The following is a 22,072-nucleotide window of genomic DNA, read 5'->3' as shown; positions in this document are numbered from 1 at the left end:
GTGAGATTAAGAGTCATTTATGGTTGATGTACAACCATTTTTATCAAATTTTCTTTTGAAAATATCAGCTATATTAAGGAGAAGGAATCAAGGCAAGGATATTTCATTATTTCTGATATTTCAAAAGCCTATTATAAAATTCAGAAAAATAAATGACAATAAAATAAGTAGGTGGAGACAAGAGAGAAAACCTTACCTCCTCTTCATATTGGTAATATTTCATAGAAGGGCTTCTTTCCCTTGGATCATTAAAAGTTAAAAAATAAATAAATTCAGTGTCTTCTGAGTCACATTAATTTCACTCCAATAATGGGAGACTAAAATATGCCAACTGTACGTATACATGATATATAAACTACTTGATATCTCTTACAGTGTCTATTTTGCTTTTTGTTTAATCATATTTCATTAAGTTTCATGTTTTAGTTTATTAATTTTATTATTCTGATTCAGTAAAGATGGATTATTTCCTTGGTGGGTTTTTTTTTTTTTAAGATTTTATTTATTTATTTGACAGAGAGAGATCACAAGTAGGCAGAGAGGCAAGCAGAGAGAGAGGAGGAAGCAGGCTCCCCACGGAGCAGAGAGCCTGATGCGGGGCTCGATCCCAGGACCCTGAGATCATGACCTGAGCTGAAGGCAGCGGCTTAATCCACTGAGCCACCCAGGCGCCCCTTCCTTGGTGTTTTTTATTTATTAAGTCTGCTCTTCAGAGAAAGTTGGCATCTTCTTCCTCAATTCACTTATGTATTCACTGATTACACACATGTCAGGCATTACACTAGGACTTCTGGAAGTTGTCCATTTTTAGGTAGGATGTTTCTCTGGGGGTACTGCTATAGCATTTGTTCACCATTGTTTTCAATATGTAATTTTATCTTGAAAATATATTCCCTTATACTGAAATATCCATTTTCCTTTAATTTCATCTTGAAAATATATTCCCTTATACTGAAATATCCATTTCCCTTTAATTTATATTTTTATATACATAGCTCTTTACCATGGTACACATGTTATCTAGGACAACTGTCACAAGCTATCAAGGATGATAGCTTCATTTTTAAAGAAAATTGCTTTAAAATAATATTAACTTAAAAATAAATGTTGTAAACATCAATTTGTGCCTAATGTCCTCTATCGAAAGAATAGACATTATATTGTTTATATACACTGTTCACAGAAATTTAAAAAATCAGTTGATCCATCTTTTTAGAAACTCTGCTCATCAGACAGCTTTTCAGACTGCCTTGAAGAGCATCTGCCAAGGGGCGCCTGGGTGGTCAGTCGGTTAAAGCCTCTGCCTTTGGCTCAGGTCATGATCCCAGGGTTCTGGGATCGAGCCCTGCATCGGGCTCTCTGCCTGGCCGGGAGCCTGCTTCCCTTCCTCTCTCTCTGCCTGTCTCTCTGCCTACTTGTGGTCTCTTGTCTGTCAAATAAACAAATAAAATTAAAAAAAAAAAAAAGAGTGTCTGCCAAACTGCCTGGGACCATAAAGTCACTACTGGGCCATGTAGTATTTATTATCTTAGGAACTCCTCCCTCCTGCTTTCTTCTCGTTCATCTGCTTCAGTAGCCATCATTCACTAGTCCTTTTGCTATTTCCTTCACTGATGCTGCCTCAATGCTATAAGTTATATAGTTCATTTCCTCCTCTCAGATAGGCAATCTGACTTCAAAATATATCTACCTTGAGTCACTGCTAAACATAATTTTTGGCATTTTCTTGTAGGCTCAGTGAATAGATATTATATATTCTCATGTCTGGTCCTAGTTCTCAAGGTACTCTCCAGCCAGACATATGCTCTGCCTTAGCTCTCTTACCTTCCAGTTCTTTCCATCCTCCTTAGAGTTTCTTCTTTCTTGGAAAATATATATCAAATCCTTAATGAAGTCTTTATCCAGGAAACTTTGTCTCTACATATCCAAGTTCCAAAAGATGTGAACTTGGGCTAGTTTCTGAGCTATAGCTTCTGAAACTATAAAACAAAAATGACACCTACTTCCTATACTTATTGAATTAAAGGTTATATAGTAGAAATTCCTATTACATATTATGAACTTTAACAATGTTAATTTCACTCTATACTGATTTACTTAATTTTTTTTCAGATAATAAAAATGGCATACAATGCTATGTTGGTATAAGATGGGTTAATGTTTCTGTGACCACTCTCTGTAACAACTCAAGCTCTCTGAGTGAGGAAACCTTCATCACCAAGAAAGCCTGCTGGCTATAATAAGAAAATCTACCACCCATTAGAGAATTTTCCCTTAAGTGAGTTGAGTCATACTTGCTTCCTGGAATTAATGGTGTCTTTTCTGCTCACCAGGGCTTCTTTAACTATAGAAAGCTCTATTAATGTTTACACTTCTTGCTGCCTCTAAAAAAAATACTGGATTTCTGTGCTTTTATCTGTAGCCCATGGCAAGTACTTTTATTTTTGAAATCAATGCAAATTCTATTTGAATGAAAGCAGAGGAGCAACCCCAGTAACCACCTCACTCAAACAATGCGTTAATAATAAAAAACTCAACTAGAGAATGTGATTTAACTCAACTTAGACTTGGGAGCTGTGATCTCTGGAGTTGTTACACTGATGGAATTGGCATACATCATATTTTAATCATATATATCTTATTGATATATATACATTGAGAGAGAGAGAGAAATAAAGTCAATTTGGCAGATGTTCTTCTTTCTGCTTTGAGGGAATGACCAAGACCTAGAGAATTTCCATTGGACTGATGGAAATAGTCCTGGTTTTCACCACAAATACTTTCTTGGTTTCAGTTATTGCATTATATCTTTATTTTTAGAGGCCTGGATATGTATTTTCATTTCAAGAAGCCTCAAAAGAGAGAAATCAACCTTTATTGTTTGAGGTAAGGGATCAGATGCAGACTTCTATCTCCTGAATGATATGGGATGACAAGGCACAAGTTAAATAAAAAAGCAGACTAGTGTTGATTCTCTCAGCTGTGACACTTCAGCTTGTATCTCTGAATCCCTGTAGAGAGAACAAGGTCTGGTGTCTACATGAGTGAGAAATAAGAGAGCATATGACTTCCTAGGGCTGACTGTGTTCCCTATCCAGAAGGCATGGGAATCAAATTTTTTTTTTTTTTAGTATAAGCTAGACAAGTTACCTCTACATTAATCTATTTGCAGTGAATGGTAACCCTCAAATAGCACTGAAAGTGAATTAAAATGCATCTCCCTTTTTAATTTATTTTGTAAGAGTCTCAGAACCAACTTTCATGGTTTCAGATGAGAACTTTATATAAAGATCTCAAAAATCCATTATTTTTCTTACATTTAAATGGAAGTTATTAATTTGGTTCTACATGGTTAGGCTTCAGAAAGTTGGTGAAATCCCTGAGACTGTATACATACATTTTCTCAAGAGAGGGCCCAGAACTTTCATCAGATTCTCAAAAGGATACATGACTACATAACGTTAAGAAATACAGCTTTAGTTGTTCTCTGTTCTAGTTGCATTATTGTTTTATTTTACATTACCATTAATTTTATAAGCCAACATAAATATATTGAAGAACAACTGAAATTCATATATTAAATAAGTAAACTATTTCAAGAAAATAAGGTGTCATGTTAGAAACTAAGGTACTCTATTCTTTTTTATCTCACATGTTGTTCCCACTTGAAATGATAATGACTAAAGTTTCAGATCTTTGGCATAACTTCTTATCTCATGCCACCCATTTCTGAATTTTGGTACATTTCACATGGGCTTTCTGGATCCTTTCCACACATCACTGACTGGAAAAAACTTTCAAGTTTATTACAGTATTCTTGGAAATGAGAAGTGGCTGAAATAATAGGAATGTTCAAACTTTGCTTACTGACAGCCAATATCTCTAGAGTTAGACTTAATTGGGCAGGGTCCAGTAGCATGTATTAAAGGTGTGGATTTTTCTTCTATTCCGTATTATGGTTTCAAAGTAATTATTTATTTAACTGATGGCACAATTTTATTGAAGGATGTAATCTCAACTTAATAGTTTTCTGGCACTAACAAAGTGAGGTTTTAATGTTCTTCTGAAATCTCTTTTCCCTGACCTCTTGTCTTTCATTATCTCAAACTTCCTTTTATATTATATACCTGATTGCCTGTCTTTCATACTCTGGTCACTAATGCAATTACTACCACAGTGTTTTGGTCCCCAGTGCTCTTTTCTCACTATTCTTTGATAAACATTATCATTTTCTGACATAAAACAGTCTCAGACTGTTTTCCCTATCCCTTCCTTTATCTAAGCTTAAACCAAAATATCTGCAACTGTACGTAGTATTGCCCCATTTCTGTCTCTACCTCTCCACTGGATTTATACTTTTTGATATTGTGAGAGAAAAGGTTTTAGAACACTGACAGGATAAGGAGTCTATTTCCTCATGAAGTTCAAACTCTATAGTGAGACTAATCAATACTAAAACCCTCCCTTACCAGTTCCCCATTCCACCATGAAAAATTGTTAGAAATACATCAAAAGGAATAACAAATGTCAGGTAAGATACTTGGTGTGGTTTTGACAGCCCCCAGACTGAGTAGACAAGATTAACAAAGCATGAATGCTCAAATTAAGGACCTCCTCTCAACCTAAACCAAGCAATCTCAATGAAAAATTTTGGTTACATAAACAATAGCCTTAATTGAATCTGAATTCAGGCATGTAGGCACCAAAAGAGAGCTGAATGGGCCAGAGAGATGGACAAAGAGCAGAGAATGATGGAGACAGGCCTAAAGAAGCAAGATACAATAGAGAAGCTATATTGGATGAAGAACAGAGATTAGCAACAGGGACAAAACGGAACCATAGGAAATGCACAAATATACAATGTCAAGGAATAAATGGTTGATGGCAGAAAAAGGATCTAAGGCAAAGCTTCTGAGTTGTTCTTATCAATTGTGTACTGGTGGTGTAAAACCCCAAGTACTGCATGAATCAACCTTAGTTCTGCGGATCTTTCTTCATATTGTCCAAGTTAGAGCTCCAGTACAAGGGACTTTTTCTTTTCCAAATATTGTACCTAACAGGAATCAAGAAGAAAGTGAGATGCTAAACATAAGAAACTAACTTCTAGTTCCACATCAGAAAAAAAAAAGAATCTATAACATTGGGGTTCACTGAGGGACCTGATCATTATCTGTGCTTTCTATCTTCATACCAAATCTGGCAAAGTTCTTTAGTCAATGTTAAATATACTTTTTTGGTTGTTTTAGGTTTGTTTTGTTTTGTTTTGTTTAATAAACATAATGCCCAGGGGGAAAATGTGACAAACAATAAGGTAAGATAGAATGATGACAATTAAAATGAAAGAGACTTCTTTGTAATGGAAAATAGTGTTCCATATGTCAAAAAGATATAATTATCAATGAAATAAATAGTTTCTCTAAACTAGAAATTACCAAAATTGCCTCAAGAAAGAGCAGAGAATTTTAATCAGACCCAATAACAAGGAAATAACTTGAGAAAACTGTCAAGGGATTACTTTACAGAACTTGTTCTGTATTCAGATAGTTTTATCTGTAAATACTCTCAAAAACAAGTTACAAATACTGTGTAAGCTTTTCAAGAATATAGGAATAACTCAAAAGCTATCCAATTCTGTCCATATAGTAAACATAATAGATTCTAAGTACTAGCAATGGTGGCAAGAAAGAGTAAGTTATAGACAAAATGCTTTTAGGCACAAATGTGAAAATCAAACAAAAATTAGAAAACAAGGATCAGTTGGAATCCTAGCAAAAAATGAGAAAAAGATACTTTGGAAACTTTATATGACCTATAGTCTTCTACTTCTGTATATAGTTATGGACAAGTAGAAATAAATATATTTATTACTGAAAGGGTATAAGAAAAACTGATGGCAAGTCCCTCAGATCCACACTTGTATCAAGCAGTATATGTGCTCTGACAAGTAGCTTGTAAGATGAAGCTCTGCATGTGGTGCCGTGGTACTCTTTCGGTATATACAGCCAAAGGGGTATCTGGAAAAGCTAAAGAATAAGAAACCATTGTGCTGAGTGAAATAATGGTTTCTTATTCTTCAGCTTTTCCAGTCACCCCCTTTGGCTGTATACACCAAAAGAGTACCACGGCACCACATGCAAGCTTCATCTTACAAGCTACTTGCCAGAGCACAAATACTGCTTGATACAAGTGTGGATCTGGAGGATGGGAGTTAGAGAGGAAATCCAAGGGGAAGACAAACCATGAGAGAATGCGGACTCTGAGAAACAAACTGAGGGTTTTGGAGAGGGCGGGGGTGAAGGGTTAGGTGAGCCTATTGGTGAGTATTAAAGAGGGTACGTATTGCATGGAGAACTGGGTGTGGTGCATAATGAGTCTTGGGACACTGAAAAAATAAAATAAAAATTTAAAATAAATAAATAAAATCTTAAAAATAATTTATTTGTACTGTGAAAAAAAAAAGAAACCATTAGAAGGAGTAAATAAGTAGGAGAAAACATGTTTAATTCAACTGACGCTTCTTCAGTATTTATTTACAGAAAATTTAACATCTGCTAACTATGTTATATTTTTTCACATGTTAAAGCAGTGTTTTATGATGCACAATTTCAAGATAATGGACTATTTACAGTCATTGAGTCCAGTTAATGCAATGGCTGTATTGAAGCAAATAGAGAAACATGGAGACATGAAAATAACAAATCAATACCCTCACGACTTTAAACAGCTTTTTGAAACTGTAGAGTGTTCCAAAGAATCTTGTAGGTGGCTGTTTCATGATTGCATGGAAGAGATGATAGGGAACTTGACTGCCTTAGCATTAGTTGGAGCCATTGATTTATTTGGAAATTATGGCACAAATGGAAGAGAACTAAGTTTGAAAAGCTGCCAGCCTTTCAACAGAAGATAACTGTTCTTGTATTGCAGATTGGGCAGGTAATTTCTTCTGAAGGTGATACCTTTAGTAAACTGGATAAAACCATGGCTGCTATTTTATTCACAAAATATAAAATGAAGACTTCAGTTAGAAAAAAAGAAAAAAGGAAACAAGGATCAATGGTATATTTTAAAAGTTGTCATTACCATGTAGCTTTTACGTGATGAATAAAAGCTTAAATAAAATGTTAGAATATGTAGTAATATAGATTACACATCAAGTAGCTTAATAAGGTTATTAATAAGACAATCAGCTGAAAGACATAGGGATTATTTAATTCAATTCAATATTTATTGGTGAGAAAAATAATATTTTAATTAGAATGTGAAGAGTACATCTGTAATTATGTAAAGAAAATTTATGACAAAATGTGACCAACACAATGTGGTATTTAATGTTGACATTTGGGACATATGTGGCTTACATAAAGAATCTTTAAGGCAAAACATGACCACAAAACATGGCATTTAATGATGACGTTTGGGAGACATGTTGCTTACAAAACAAGATACAAAACAGAAATGTAAAATAAAGTTGTTAGATAGCAAGTGGTAAAATTATCATTTTCTCATATGATTGAATACCCTTAAGTTATTATTACTGGAGAATAGCATAATTCTATGCCTAAATTAAAAAAAAAAACTTAACTAAAAATGATGAGGCTTTTAAAAAAGAGTATAAAATGGCCAGATGAAGTAGGGATATTTTCAAACCATTCCGTAGAAAATCTTATTCTAATTCATAAAATGCAGTGACAGAGAAATGTCATTAATAATAGCAAAAACAAATCCAGCAATTCACTTTGGGGTATGTGTCTAAAGAAAATGAAAACACAAATCCAAAGAGATAAATCCACCTCTGTGCTCATTGTACAATTGTTGACAGTGGCCAAGATATGGAAGCAACCTAAGGCTCCATCGATAGATGCATGGATAAAGAAGATGGGATATACATATACACAATGGCATACTATTCATCCATAAAAAAGAATGAAATCTTGCCATTTTGACAGCATGGACCTACAGGTTATTAGGCTAATGGAAATAGTAAGTCAAACAGAGAAAGACAAATACCATATGATTTCAATTATATCTTATCTAAAACAAACAAACAAAACAAAAAGTCTGATGGATTCAGAAAATAAACTGTTGGTGTCCAGGAAGGGGAGAGGTTGGTGGGATGGGCAAAACAGGTGAAGTGTATTAAGAGGTGCAAATTTCCATGTGTAAAATAAATGTTATGTTGATATAATGTACAGCACAGTGAATGTAGTCAATAACATTATAGTAACTTTGTATGGTGACAGATGGTAACTAGACTTATCATGAGAATCATTTTGAAATGTACAAAAATATTGAAAAACTATGATGTACAACTAAAACTAGTAGGATATTGTATGTCAATTATAGTTCAGAAAAAAATAATAGCAAAAACATATAAAATACTTAGGAATAAAAATAAATAGGTATAATCAATTGAAAATCAAATACCAAACTAGTCTGACATCTAAAAGCATGAGATTAATTCTATATTCCTGAAAAGAAATATTTACTATTATAAACATATCAATTCTAAGAATTTATAAGTGTATAATTTTATTCAATATAGTTCTGATGGAAACTCCCAAAAAGATTTTTTTTAGGAATGATGGAAACAAAGAACTTGGGAGATATATTACAAAATGCAAAGGAAACTATTCTTCTAAAAATATGAAAGAAATTCCTGAAAAATAAGGGGAACAATCAGTTCTTCCAAACATACATTATTTATATATGTATATATATGCATATGTAGTTCTAATATATAGTATTAGAATATATTATATGAGAATATATTATATTAGAATATATATTAGTATTCTAATAAAGGAAGAACAGATTAATGAGAAAAATAGATACCACCAAAATATATTGTCTAGTATGGAATAAAAAATAATAAAGGAAACATCACAAATCAATGGATAGGGAAAATATTAAATTAATGATAGTGGGATCACTGGTAGCAAATTAGATTTTTAGAAAATTAGTTTAGATCTCTTACTGTACAACAAATAAACTCCAAGGGGATGATCTAAATATGAATTTGTCAAACGATAAAGTATAAGAAGGGAAAGCAAATGTAATAAAACAGAATGGATGAATGTATTAATCAAAAAAATTATTAAAAACAAATAACCACAGCTAATAAATAAAACAATTCAAATATAAAATACAAAGAGATGATGACTATAATTATTGTAGATAGCTAGACAGGAGAAAGCTGCCTACAAAAGCCACATGATTAGACAGTCTCATAAGGTCTCATAAGGTCAGCCACTCAATTTTGCAGATTGATGACTAGTGTCATCACTAGATGAAATACAGTGTATTAATTTATTAAACGAATATTCCAAAATATAGAAATGATTACAATCTAAAGATTGATAAAATACAGAATATGGATTTGCTCTGCCTATGATGGAAGAATTTATACTTAACTAGTACTCCTAACAATGACAACAAACAAGCACTAAAGTCATATAAAGTTTCAAAAACTTGTTTGAATGCACTGGAAATTGCCAAAGTAATTATGGCTTAAGACAAAGCTAACTGAAATGATCTCAATTTTCTGCCTGCCTTTTTCCCCTAAGGAGGTTTTAAAATAATTGGAAGAGAGCATGAAGTCAAGAGCCAGGCAATGAATTTCTACTATGATGTAGAGCACACAGCAGAGCTTTATACAACTCACAGAGCTAGAAAGATAAAAATGGAAATCTGTGTTTCCATTGAAATCTGCAGCCTGGGTTTGAGGCAACGGAATCCCAAAGAGACAGTAGTCTCAGAGAAGGAAGCCCAATATTTGGCCTCAGTTTTTCCCACAATAGTATAAAAAGGTGGGGAGTGTGGGGGGGAAGCAACTATAATACAGCAAGACTGACATGCCACACTGATTGGTAGGTCCTAAGCAATGAGGAGACACCTTAAAAAACACTAGGACACTCAATGGGGCACTCTGGAGAATCAAACCCGAGGGGTAGGGAAATCAAAGAAAGAGCAATCATAATGAAGAACAATCATAATGAAGTCTACAACCCAGCATAGAGTAAATTTAGTCCCAGACTGGAATAAGGTCTTCTGCTCCTCCATATTCTACCCGAAGACTGGGTGAAGTCCCCTCTAAAGGAAGATGATGTCATCCAGAGTGTCTCCAATTTTTCATATATATTGTTGACAAGTATACCTAGGAACAGAACTAAAGGAAAAGATAATAGAAAAAAACTATAGATGACAAAGATGTCAAAGTTATCAGTCAGGAACTTAAATAACTGTAATTAAGATAGTGTATAAAAATATATGACAAGATTTAATTTTTTAACCAGAAAACTGGAATCAATAGAAAAAAATAAAATGAAAATTCTAGAACCTAAAACAAATCATAGTAATTAGGATTAAGTACTGAATAAGCTGGACAAAGCTAAAAGATGTTTTAGTTGAACCTAGAAATTTGTAGAATATATCTAGATTTATGCATGAAGAGAATAATGAATGGGCAGTAGGCAAAAATTTTAAGGTCTGCGACAAATGAAATTTTAGTCACAGAAGAGGAAGAGACAAAAATATGAAAAAAGTAATTTTTAAAAGAGGTAATGGCCCTAAATATCTATAACCGATGAATGATACCAATCTATAGATATAAGAAGTTTGAGAACCCCAAGCAGCATAAAAATAAAGTAACTTAGCTACATCCCATGAAAACCAAGGAGAAAGGGGAAAAAAATCCTTTAAAAAAAGTCCTTTCAAAACCTTCAAATGAGGCACCTGGGTGGCTCAGATTGTTAAGTGTCTGCCTTTGGCTCAGGTGATGATCTCTGGGTCCTGGGATACAGCCCCACTTCAGGCTCCCAGTTCAATGGGGAGTCTGCTTCTCCCTCTCCCTCTGCCTCTCACCCCATTTGTGCTTGTTCTCTCTCTCTCTCTGAAATAAATAAATAAAATCTTTAAAAAAACACAACTTTCAAAATAGTCAAAGAAACAGGACACATTACAGTCAAAGGGGCAGCTACAGGAGTAAAAGCTGACTTTGCAAAACAAGTGATAAAAGCCAGAAGATAAAAGATTGATGTTTTTAATGTGCTGGAGAAAGCATTCAAAACAAAACTACTACCTCACATTCTATACCCAGAAAACATATCCTTTAAACGTGAAAGCAAATTACAGAAATCCCAATGCCAGCATACCTTGGGAAAGTATTTGCCAGCTAGACCTACAGTAAAGATACATCACAGTAAATATCTTCTCCCATTCTGTCAGCTGTCTTTTGGTTTTGTTAACTGTTTCCTTTGCTGTGCAAAAGCTTTTGATCTTGATGAAATCCCAATAGTTCATTTTTGCCCTTGCTTCCCTTGCCTTTGCCGTTGTTCCTAGGAAGATGTTGCTGCGGCTGAGGTCGAAGAGGTTGCTGCCTGCGTTCTCCTCAAGGATTTTGATGGATTCCTTTCTCACATTGAGGTCCTTCATCCATTTGGAGTCTATTTTCGTGTGTGGTGTAAGGAAGTGGTCCAATTTCATTTTTCTGCATGTGGCTGTCCAATTTTCCCAGCACCATTTATTGAAGAGGCTGTCTTTTTTCCATTGGACATTCTTTCCTGCTTTGTCGAAGATTAGTTGACCATAGAGTTGAGGGTCGATTTCTGGGCTCTCTATTCTGTTCCACTGATCTATGTGTCTGTTTTTGTGCCAGTACTATGCTGTCTTGATGATGACAGCTTTGTAATAGAGCCTGAAGTCCGGAATTGTGATGCCACCAACTTTGGCTTTGTTCTTCAATATTCCTTTGGCTATTCGAGGTCTTTTCTGGTTCCATATAAATTTTAGGATTATTTGTTCCATTTCTTTGAAAAAAATGGATGGTATTTTGATAGGGATTGCATTAAATGTGTAGATTGCTTTAGGTAGCATAGACATTTTCACAATATTTATTCTTCCAATCCAGGAGCATGGAACATTTTTCCATTTTTTTGTGTCTTCCTCAATTTCTTTCATGAGTACTTTATAATTTTCTGTGTATAGATTCTTAGTCTCTTTGGTTAGGTTTATTCCTAGGTATCTTATAGTTTTGGGTACAATTGTGAATGGGATTGACTCCTTAATTTCTCTTTCTTCAGTCTTGTTGTTGGTGTACAGAAATGCAACTGATTTCTGTGCATTGATTTTATATCCTGACACTTTACTGAATTCCTGGACAAGTTCTAGCAGTTTTGGAGTGGAGTCTTTTGGGTTTTCCACATATAGTATCATATCATCTGCGAAGAGTGATAGTTTGACTTCTTCTTTACCAATTTGGATGCCTTTAATTTCTTTTTGTTGTCTGATTGCTGAGGCTAGGACTTCTAATACTATGTTGAATAGCAGTGGTGATAATGGACATCCCTGCCGTGTTCCTGACCTTAATGGAAAAGCTTTCAGTTTTTCTCCATTGAGAATGATATTTGCGGTGGGTTTTTCATAGATGGCTTTGATAATATTGAGGTATGTGCCCTCTATCCCTACACTTTGAAGAGTTTTGATCAGGAAGGAAGGGATAGGAGAAGAATAAATGAAACAAGATGGGATTGGGAGGGAGACAAACCATAAATGACTCTTAATCTCACAAAACAAACTGGGGGTTGCTGGGGGGAGGTGGGATTGGGAGAGGGGGAGCGGGCTATGGACATTGGGGAGGGGAGGCGAACCATAAGAGACTATGGACTCTGAAAAACAACCTGAGGGTTTTGAAGGGTCAGGGGTGGGAGGTTGGGGGAACAGGTGGTGGGTAATGGGGAGGGCACGTTTTGCATGGAGCACTGGGTGTTGTGCAAAAAGAATGAATACTGTTACGCTGAAAAAATAAATAAAATGAAAAAAAAAAAAAGAAATGGTCTCTAATGACTGAGGAGCTTGGAGTAAAGAGGGAGAAATAAAGACGGTTCGTGAATGGGAAAAAAAAAAAAAAAGAAAGATACATCACAGTAAAGGGATGGCTTCGAAAAGAAGGAAAATGATACTAGAAATGCAGAGTAGAATGAAGAGGATAAAGGGGGTAAATATGTGGTAAATAAACTATGTGTAATTCTCTAATTGTCTCTTCATAAATATTTCATAAAAGCATAAAACCGTAAATTCATCTTTGAAAAAAAAAAAAAAAGGCAGCTAGTAAACGAGCATCACTACACACTGCATGGCAGATCCCCATGAAAGCACATGGATGATACTACTGAAGACAAGACAGAGCTGCCCAGACTACTTGGGAGTGCTCAATAGAAGGAAGTCTTTCCTGAGGAAAAGGTACTTGGCTGACTCTCAACTGACTCAAATAACAGAGAACAGATGAGAAAGCCAAGAGAAATTATATAACTGGTGGGTGTTAATTGAGAGTCCTTTAAATGAGCAACCATTTAAATTTATAAATTATCTATTATGGATTCACCAAGTTAGTGCATTTTTCCAGCTCTATAAAATTATTCTCTGCTTACTAATTTCATCTTTTAGTTCATTCTTATTAGTCTTGTTAAAAAAATATCCAGGGGCTGATGAAATAAGCCATACTGTAATGTGCCGAACTTGTACAAAGCATGAATTATATCAACCATGCAAGAATCATAATAAAAATTTATTTCATATTAATTATGCGTTTTACACTCAGCACCATATACTGTATAATTTAGTCCTTTAAAAGACCAAAATCATTGAAGCAAAAGAAAAGTTTTAGTGTAAAGAATCAAGAAAAGTTGAATGATACATCTTTCAGAAAGCAGTTTGACTTTCTGCTTCCTATCTCCACAATGCTTGCCAAACAGGCCCAGCAATAACTGGTAAATGAAGCAGTTTTTCTAAATGGATGCTTAAAATTCTTGCCAAATAAAGTAGGATTCTGTTAATTAAAATTTTAATTGTTCTTGAAAGTTATTGAGAAAGACAATACTTAACCTTTCTAAAAGAATATGCCAGCACCATATTTCTCCTTTGGCAGCCCATGTATGAATTACTTATTCAATACCTATTGATTAAATGTTTTAATCCTTATGCAGATTCAAATGATAACTGTGCACCCAATCAGTGCTTGTTTGTAGCTTCCCAAGGAGCAGATGTTCCAGCTTATACGTTTATATGAATTTAGGTACAACCTAAAGGGTCTATTACTCCTTCTGTCACTTTCAAGGAGGACTGAAGGTTATTGTGATTACTGTGTTTGTCTCGACTCAAGCTTTTTTATGTCCGGTTCCCTCTGCCTGATGCTGAGCAGGCAAAATCTCTCAATACTTTGTCTCTTAGTTTAAGATAACATATAACCAGCTCACAATTATTCTCTCCTTTAACAGGACAATGAGACCCAAACAATTATAACTTTTAAAAAGTTATTAACCCTTCCTACTCTGGTAGGCATCTACTAGGCATTCACGAAAAAATGGCTACAATTGGGATTATAGTCTAGCCAAATGTACATTCTCTTTTCTTTACAAAGTATCTTCACTAAATCCTCTTATATTTTCTTGTGCCAGAGAATTGGACTGGGCAATCTAGGATGTAAGTATAATTTTCTCTTATCACTCACCTTTAATCCAACAACATAAAATTATCACCAGTGTTGTTGTATTTATTTTCTTGTAATCTAATCTCTACTTATTAAAAAACATTTATTTTAACATAAAATTAGAAGTATGTAGTAGTAGTAGAAATAATAATACGAAATCACCATATTTATCATAACCATTGATACAATAAATAGATGTGTATATTAAAAAATAATCTCTATGGACTCTGAAAAACAACCTGAGGGTTTTGAAGGGTCAGGGGTGGGAGGTTGAGGGAACAGGTGGTGGGTAATGGGGAGGGCACGTTTTGCATGGAGCACTGGGTGTTGTGCAAAAAGAATGAATACTGTTACGCTGAAAAAATAAATAAAATGGAAAAAAAAATCTCTCTTTATATTCAATGTTAACCTGGTATGTATCATTTTGTACTTTCTCTGTGCCCATTCAGATATATTCACCCACATATAAGATTCTGTAATTCTCTTTATCAAACATGGGGTTACAAGGACTAGGCTATCAAAGCTTTCTACATGGATAATTTATCAAGTCTTCAATATGACATCTGACCCTAATTTAATAAACCCTTCATTCTTGTTATCAAAAGGCCCAAACTCTCTTTACAAATCTTAAACTGTTCACTAGACACCTGAAGGGAAAATACACAATTTCATACGTGTTACTATGTATCTAATGAAAGAGTTGAGATATTCTTTCATATATATAGGATGGCCATCAGTATTTCTAAGCAGAGCACTGACATGATCCCTTCTGTGTTCTAGTGAAATACATTTGTTACAGAAGGGAAATCCTGAGGTGGCAAGATACTACATCAAGATGGCTACTTTAGGAGGCAAGTGACCACATGCTAAGGGCCAGAATAACCACAGCATAAACCACAGGAAGGGGGTTGGGAGATTTTGTCAGAGAGGATATATCAAAGGTTTCCAGATTCTCAGTTTCACATTTACAGAGATCAAGTTCAACAAAACAAGTAACACAGAAAGGAGAGCAATTTTGAGGTGAAAATTTGGTTCTACATATGTGTTATCTTGAGGCTTCTGTGGGGTAACCTTTAAACACTGGTGTGTGAAGAAATGGAAAAATCTTATAATTATCTCTTATTCCTTGTCCCTTGACATTTTAGCTTAAATGTTTTCCAATTTTATTTTATATTGTCCACAATTTTATTTTATTGCTGACAAAGTCTTACACTGAGTAAATACAATAAAATTTACATTTTCAATTGTTAGACATTTGGACAGTTTCCAAGATTTTGTTATTATACATAAGGATGCAATGAATATCTTGGTGAATATAACTTTTCTTCCGTAGGTTACTTTCTCAGAATCTATGTTCTCAGAAGTACATGAAGTTTACTCAGTCAAATGATATGATTATTGAAAGCTATTTGTTCAAAATTCTTTTTATTTTTTAATTTTTTATTAAGCTCAATTAGCCAATATATTAGTTTTAGTTTTCAATGTAGTGTTCAAGGAGTCATTAGTTGCATGTAACACCCAGTGCTCAACAGATCATGTGCCCTCCTTAATGCCCATCACCCAGTTACCGACCCCCACCCCACCCCTTCAACCCTCAGTTTGTTTTCTGGAGTCCAGAGTCTCTCATGGTTTGTCACCCTGTCCAAAATGCTTTTTTTTTTTAACATTTTATTTATTTATTTGACAGAGAGAGATCACAAGTAGGCAGAGAGGCAGGCAGAGAGAGAGAGGGAAGCAGGCTCCCTGCTGAGCAGAGAGCCCGATGTGGGACTCGATCCAGGACCCTGGGATCATGACCTGAGCTGAAGGCAGAGGCTTAATCCACTGAGCCACCCAGGTGCCCCCCAAAATGCTTTTTAAAAGCTGTATTATACATGCATGAGTGTCTTGTGCACCCACACATGTGTATACATATTACTGTGTTTTTTTGTTTGGTTTTACATTATCACCAGAACTGGAATTTTAGTTTTCCCTTTAGGAGCACTCAAGGCATTATCACCAGTAATTACCTAAGCACACCCCTGGTAAGTGTATGCTGAGTATCACAGAATCCTACTGAAACAGCAAAGGCTTTTTAGCCTTTACAGTCTTTTAGCATATGAACTATTGATACTTCATTCTGGAGCATCACTAAGTCTGTAAATAATCTTTGCACATAGAGATATATGATCCAAGACCCACAGATTTTCAGAAAAAAAATTAGAATAAAACATTTTAAGCATCCTTTTTACTAACCAATTTATAGCTCCTCTCACAAAACGATGAATAAAGAGAAAACAAGTGCAAAACAGCAGTTTACCTACTTCAGCTACTGAGTGCCGTATGTTCTCCTTTTCCTCGTCATGGACTTCTTCAGAGGCAAATTAGCAAAATCACAGATGCCTTCTGGAAAAAGTGATTAGGCTATTCAGAGCTCCCTTGTGTTCTCTAAAAGGCATTTTAAAGTTAAGTGAACATTCCACTATGTTATCAGATTTACAATTGATTTCAGTTTGCAGCGTGCAACTTATCCTGACAGACTGCTGGAAAACGGATACTCCTTTCACTGACTTTGATTCTGAGGAAAATCCGTAAGAAGAAAACACATCAACTGCAGCAAAGCCATTACAATTCCAGTGGTTGGTTTCAAAAGTGGTTTTCAATGTGATATATGCGGAAAGTAAGGAAATGGAGTAAGAAACAGTATTTGTCTCATGTCACGCTATTATGGAACATTTTTCTATTTCTTCTCATTCTTCTAACTTTGGATTAAATTTCACCTCATCAGAGAGCTCTACATGACATCCTTAAATGGTTTCCAGGTTCATTCCTCAATATTGAAGCCAGTTCAATTGTTGATGGGATTAGAAATTTTGTGGTTACATATTTATTTTTGCTTACTTGCTTTTCTGTGGCTTCTTCACTATATGTAAGAGCAGGAACAGGGCTTACGTCTTACTCAAAACATTTCCAGTTCCTGGCTAAGTATCTGGTATATAGCAGACATTCAACAAATATCTGGTTAATTAATAAACAAAATAAATAAAACTGTAAGTAAAACTCATAAGCACCAACTGCACAGAACACCATCCAATGGACAGCTTTAATTTTTTGGCTACAGAAATGAAGAGTATCTGCTTGCCTAAAAATATTGCAATTCATGCACTCATAAGAGAATTTTTTTAAGGACTGGCATCAACTCTTAAATAGAAAAGAACTTAAGAATCAGAGATAGTAGCCAATCCTGTTTTAAACAATAGTTACAGTTAGAAGTGAAAACAAACACACTGAACTCACACCGTAAGGAAAATAATTCTATAGAGAAAGCAAAGCTAACCCTTCCATAGAAGTAAAGCTCAGACAGGGTGATGAAGGTGAAAGCATAGGACACAAATATAGATGCCAAAATTAAATATGCAATACATCATCTGTAATCTTTCCTATGTATGGCCATATAACCATTCAATTAGTATGACACTTACTGATAAACCATCTAATAAATTTCATGCTCTACTCTACTCATTCGGGATACATCAATAACACGAAAATTTCTTCTAAATATATAAGTATGATAATTACAAATAGTGATAAATGCTTTGAAGAAAATGAGGAAATGAAGATAAATAGTACTGATAGAAAGAGGATTTCTTTAGACATAGGGTGATAAGGAAAGACATTATTGGAGAGGTATCATTGGAGTCAAGGCCTGAAAGTTGGAAGCAGCTCTGTCAAGTTCAGGTGGAAAAGTATTTCAGGTAGAGAAAAAGAACAAAGGCCAAATTTGGAAATAGGTTTAATGTTCTCCAGAAACTGAAAAAACAGTATGATTAGAGTGTACTGAACAAGAGGAAATGTGGTGGAAGGAAGGCCCGTAAGGAATTTGGACTAATTAGTTCTTCATATTGCTTAACCATTCACTGAACTGGCAGAAGTGGGCTATCTGTGTAACAGGAAGAACAAAGTCAAATTAAAAAAAGTTCTCCAACCCCACATTTGATAGTTATGTTTCCTATGCAGGATCACATATTATACATAGGTACTTAAAATGGGGGCAATAGAAATGAGAGCTCTTTAATTGTGCTAATAAGAGGATATATAACTTTGTTTCCCTCTTATAATTGTTACTGGTGAGAGAATCTGCATTGGGTGAATGGAGGTCTCTGCCCTCGGATTCCCCATGGGAAGATATACTTGGGGGTGGTGCTCAAATAAGGATGAACAGAAGGAAAATATCAAGCACAAAGCAGTTTATTCAAGCAAAAGTACACTTTCAAGGCAAGAGAGTAGGCAAATTCTTCAAGGTAGAATTGGCTCCTAGGGTGTTTTGAAACTGGATATTATTGGGTCTCTCTGAGCTGGGAGGAGATTAGTATTTCTGGTCTTACTGTGGTTTTTGATATCTTAATCCTAAATAAGATCTTAAAAAAAAGATTTTTTAAAAATTATTTTAGAGGGCGGGGAGGGACAGAGGGAGAAAAAAAAGAGAGAATCTCAAGCAGACTTCCCATTGAGGATGTGGGGTTTGACGTGGGGCTTGACTTGGGGTTCAGTGCAGGCAGGGCTCCACCTCATGACACTGAGACCATGACCTGAGCCAAAAGCAAGAGCTGGATGCCCAACTGACTGAGCATCCCAGGCACACCCTAAATAAGATCTTAAACCAAGGGTTGATTCTACACAAGTACAAAAAGAAAGGGGATTTCACTGACCAAATGAGATAAGAAATTCAGCAAGTATTGCTAAAATGTCATCATACAAATATATCTTTCTCATGCCTTAATTGACATTTACAATTTACAAAACACAGAAAAATATGGAATATATACCACTAGTTTTTCTAAAGCAAATAATTTTTATTGATATTATAACTTTGTTAAACTATTAATCTATTTTTTTTCTCACTTTCAAATTGTGCCACAGTCTTGGATTCCAAATCTTATTGGCCATTGGTCAGAAGTCTGATAATAATTTTGCATGGAAAATGGGCAAGAGAAAGTAATACAATTCTACCTTTTCTAGGGATACAATATGGGAGATTCATCAGATGAAGTTATAAAGTGACAATTATTTTCGAAAGTGCCTTTGAAACGAAGAAAGGGAGAAAAGGTGGAGGAGAGATGAATTGTTTAGTACCAGTTCTGTGCCAATGTCTGTACCAAGCTATAAGGAATAAGGAGGGATCCGATATCTGTCCCACATTTCCATTACTAACATCATTTGATTTTCAAATTAGCTCTTGGGACAACTGTTGAATAATGTGCATGACAGCTGAAATGTGTGCTTTTTGTTTATCACAGAACAAGTTATGGGTTAGTATATGAGTTAGTATATGGGTTAGTAGAAGTTTGGATAGAAACTTGGTGTATTTGTCAGCTCTGCCTGCTTTAACAAGGGACCTTGGACTAGATAAGAAAAATTTATCTTCTCACTGGGAGTCTAGAAGTCTAAAATCGAGGTGCCAGCAGGGTTGATTTCTGGTAAACCCTCTCTTCTTGTCTTGTAGATGGCCCACCTTTCATTGTTCTCACATGGCATTTCTCCTATGTGCAATAAGAAAGAAAGTGATCTCTGGTGTCTTATTATTAAAAGGACACCAGTCCTACATTAGGGTCTCATCCTTATGATATCATTTTACCTTAATTACCTTCTTAAAGGCACAAAAAAGTAACAATGGGGAATCAGGGCTTCATATATGAATTTGGGTGTATAGTAAACTTCAGTCTATAACACTTTGAAAACTGGGTCCTACCCTTGGCCTTCATACTAAGCTGCTTGGACAGAGACCCTTCTCTTTGCAAGCCCTGTTGTGTTTAATTTCCTCTCTTTGTTTTTTCCGTGGGTAAAAAAGAAGTTGAAATGATGATCTCTCCATCTGCAAAAAAAAGAAACCCTGGCTTTGTCCTCTAAGAAAATAAATGTAATGGTTAATATTTCAAATAAGAAGTGAAGCAAATAACTTCCCCTTCCACAACCGAATACTAGAATAATTTATAATAATCAACAATCATAGTGTTTGTTTGATTCTACTAAATTATCTACTAAATTATCATGACCCATAAATTAATACAACTTAAAGGTTGTATTAAGACACATTCAAGGAGCCTATAATCAATTCCTCTCAACCTCAACAACCTACATCTTAAATAATACATCATAAAGTAATGCCAATAATGCATTCAAAGACTGAGTCTATTTAAACATTTCAGCCACAATATTTGTTGACACAATGGTTCATCATAAAACATTAATCTAGTAAATGTCTTGGGAGTTTACAAATGCATACATGTCAAAATGTTAATTAATTAAAATGAATTAAATTTAGCAAAACTATTATTATCCATGCCTGGCAATTTAGGCAAAGAAAAAATTAGGTCTGTTCACACGGCTGCCTAATGAATAGAACACTGAATTAATACACAAAACTATAAACATATTGTTGTTACTTGGACATGCCACTTAGAAGTAAGATATCCAGGCACAATAGATTATAAACTTTGAAATATAAAGCTAGAATACCAAGTCATTACACAATTGGAAGTTGAGTTTCATCTGTAATCCAGAGTTCACACAAAAGCACAAATATATATTCTAGCATGAAATAAAGTAGGAACTGAAGGGAGAAATAAGATTCTGAGACTGGAAAGGAGGTACACATAAAATGGATCAGAGAGCTGCCAAAAATTTCTCATCACCCCTTTGTCCACAAATGTAGCAGCTTTCCTCTTGGGATGTTTAAAATATGTTACTTTCAGACTCTGCCAAAGAACATTAGGTACCACAGTTTTGTTTATATATGCTCACGGCATTGCTGCCTGAACTTAAATAGTATATTCCATTCTATAACTTCAGCATAAGGGACAAAATGAACAAGAGCTACATAGACTCAATCCTCACCCTTCAGAAGCTGGTAATTGGTGAAAGTGGCTATAATGAAGAGCCCAAAAGAGGAAAATGCAATTAACCAGGAACTCTGTATAGTGTCTAATTTGATTTTCTTGGCTTGTTAGCTCAGCTGGTTGGAGCGTGGTGTTAATGAAGTCAAGATTGCAAGTTCAATTGCCATATGGACCAGTTAGCTTCACTCAATTCCATGGCTACTGACCAAATGAGTTCTATTGGTCACAAGAGGAACCAGACAAGAGAGGACGGATTAGAGAAAATCCATTATTACGACTGTCAAAACAAGCTCAAAGCACTACTGCAGGGGCTGGGTCACCGTATGGACTTCATTTTAATTATTTAAAACTGGGGAAATGTTTATGAAATTCTGAGAAGTGAAAATTGAGACAAAAATTTAGACTATAATTAATGTTCTTTACCAAATCATAACAACTTTGATTGATAACCTTATTAGACTTTAACTGAGTTCACAGGCATCTGAGTTGTAATACAGCTGAGAACATGGATTTTAGCTGAGGTAGATCAAATATATGAGAGAGAAAAGTGAGAAAGAGAATGTGTTTAAGGTTCACAGTAGACAACGGACAGGCAGTCGCCGCATCATTTACTCAGCCTAAGCAGACCTAATGTCTAGACTGACCTGCTCCATTTTATGATTGGGCTTAATCCCCCTTAGAGCTGGATCCATTTTAAGTCATGCGAAGGTAAAGT

General features: G+C 35.0%; 1 pseudogene; it reads left to right on the top strand.

Annotated features, from left to right (window-relative positions):
• LOC123940702 overlaps nt 1–6,907 on the top strand; it is a 58,286-nt pseudogene extending 51,379 nt beyond the window's left edge.
• The last annotated feature ends 15,165 nt before the right edge of the window (nt 6,908–22,072 follow it).

Source organism: Meles meles, chromosome 4 (assembly GCF_922984935.1).
Source record: "Meles meles chromosome 4, mMelMel3.1 paternal haplotype, whole genome shotgun sequence".
In the NCBI taxonomy this organism is placed as follows: domain Eukaryota; kingdom Metazoa; phylum Chordata; class Mammalia; order Carnivora; family Mustelidae; genus Meles; species Meles meles.
The sequence above is the reverse complement of the archived record's forward strand: the minus strand, read 5'-3'. Positions and strand labels throughout refer to the sequence as shown.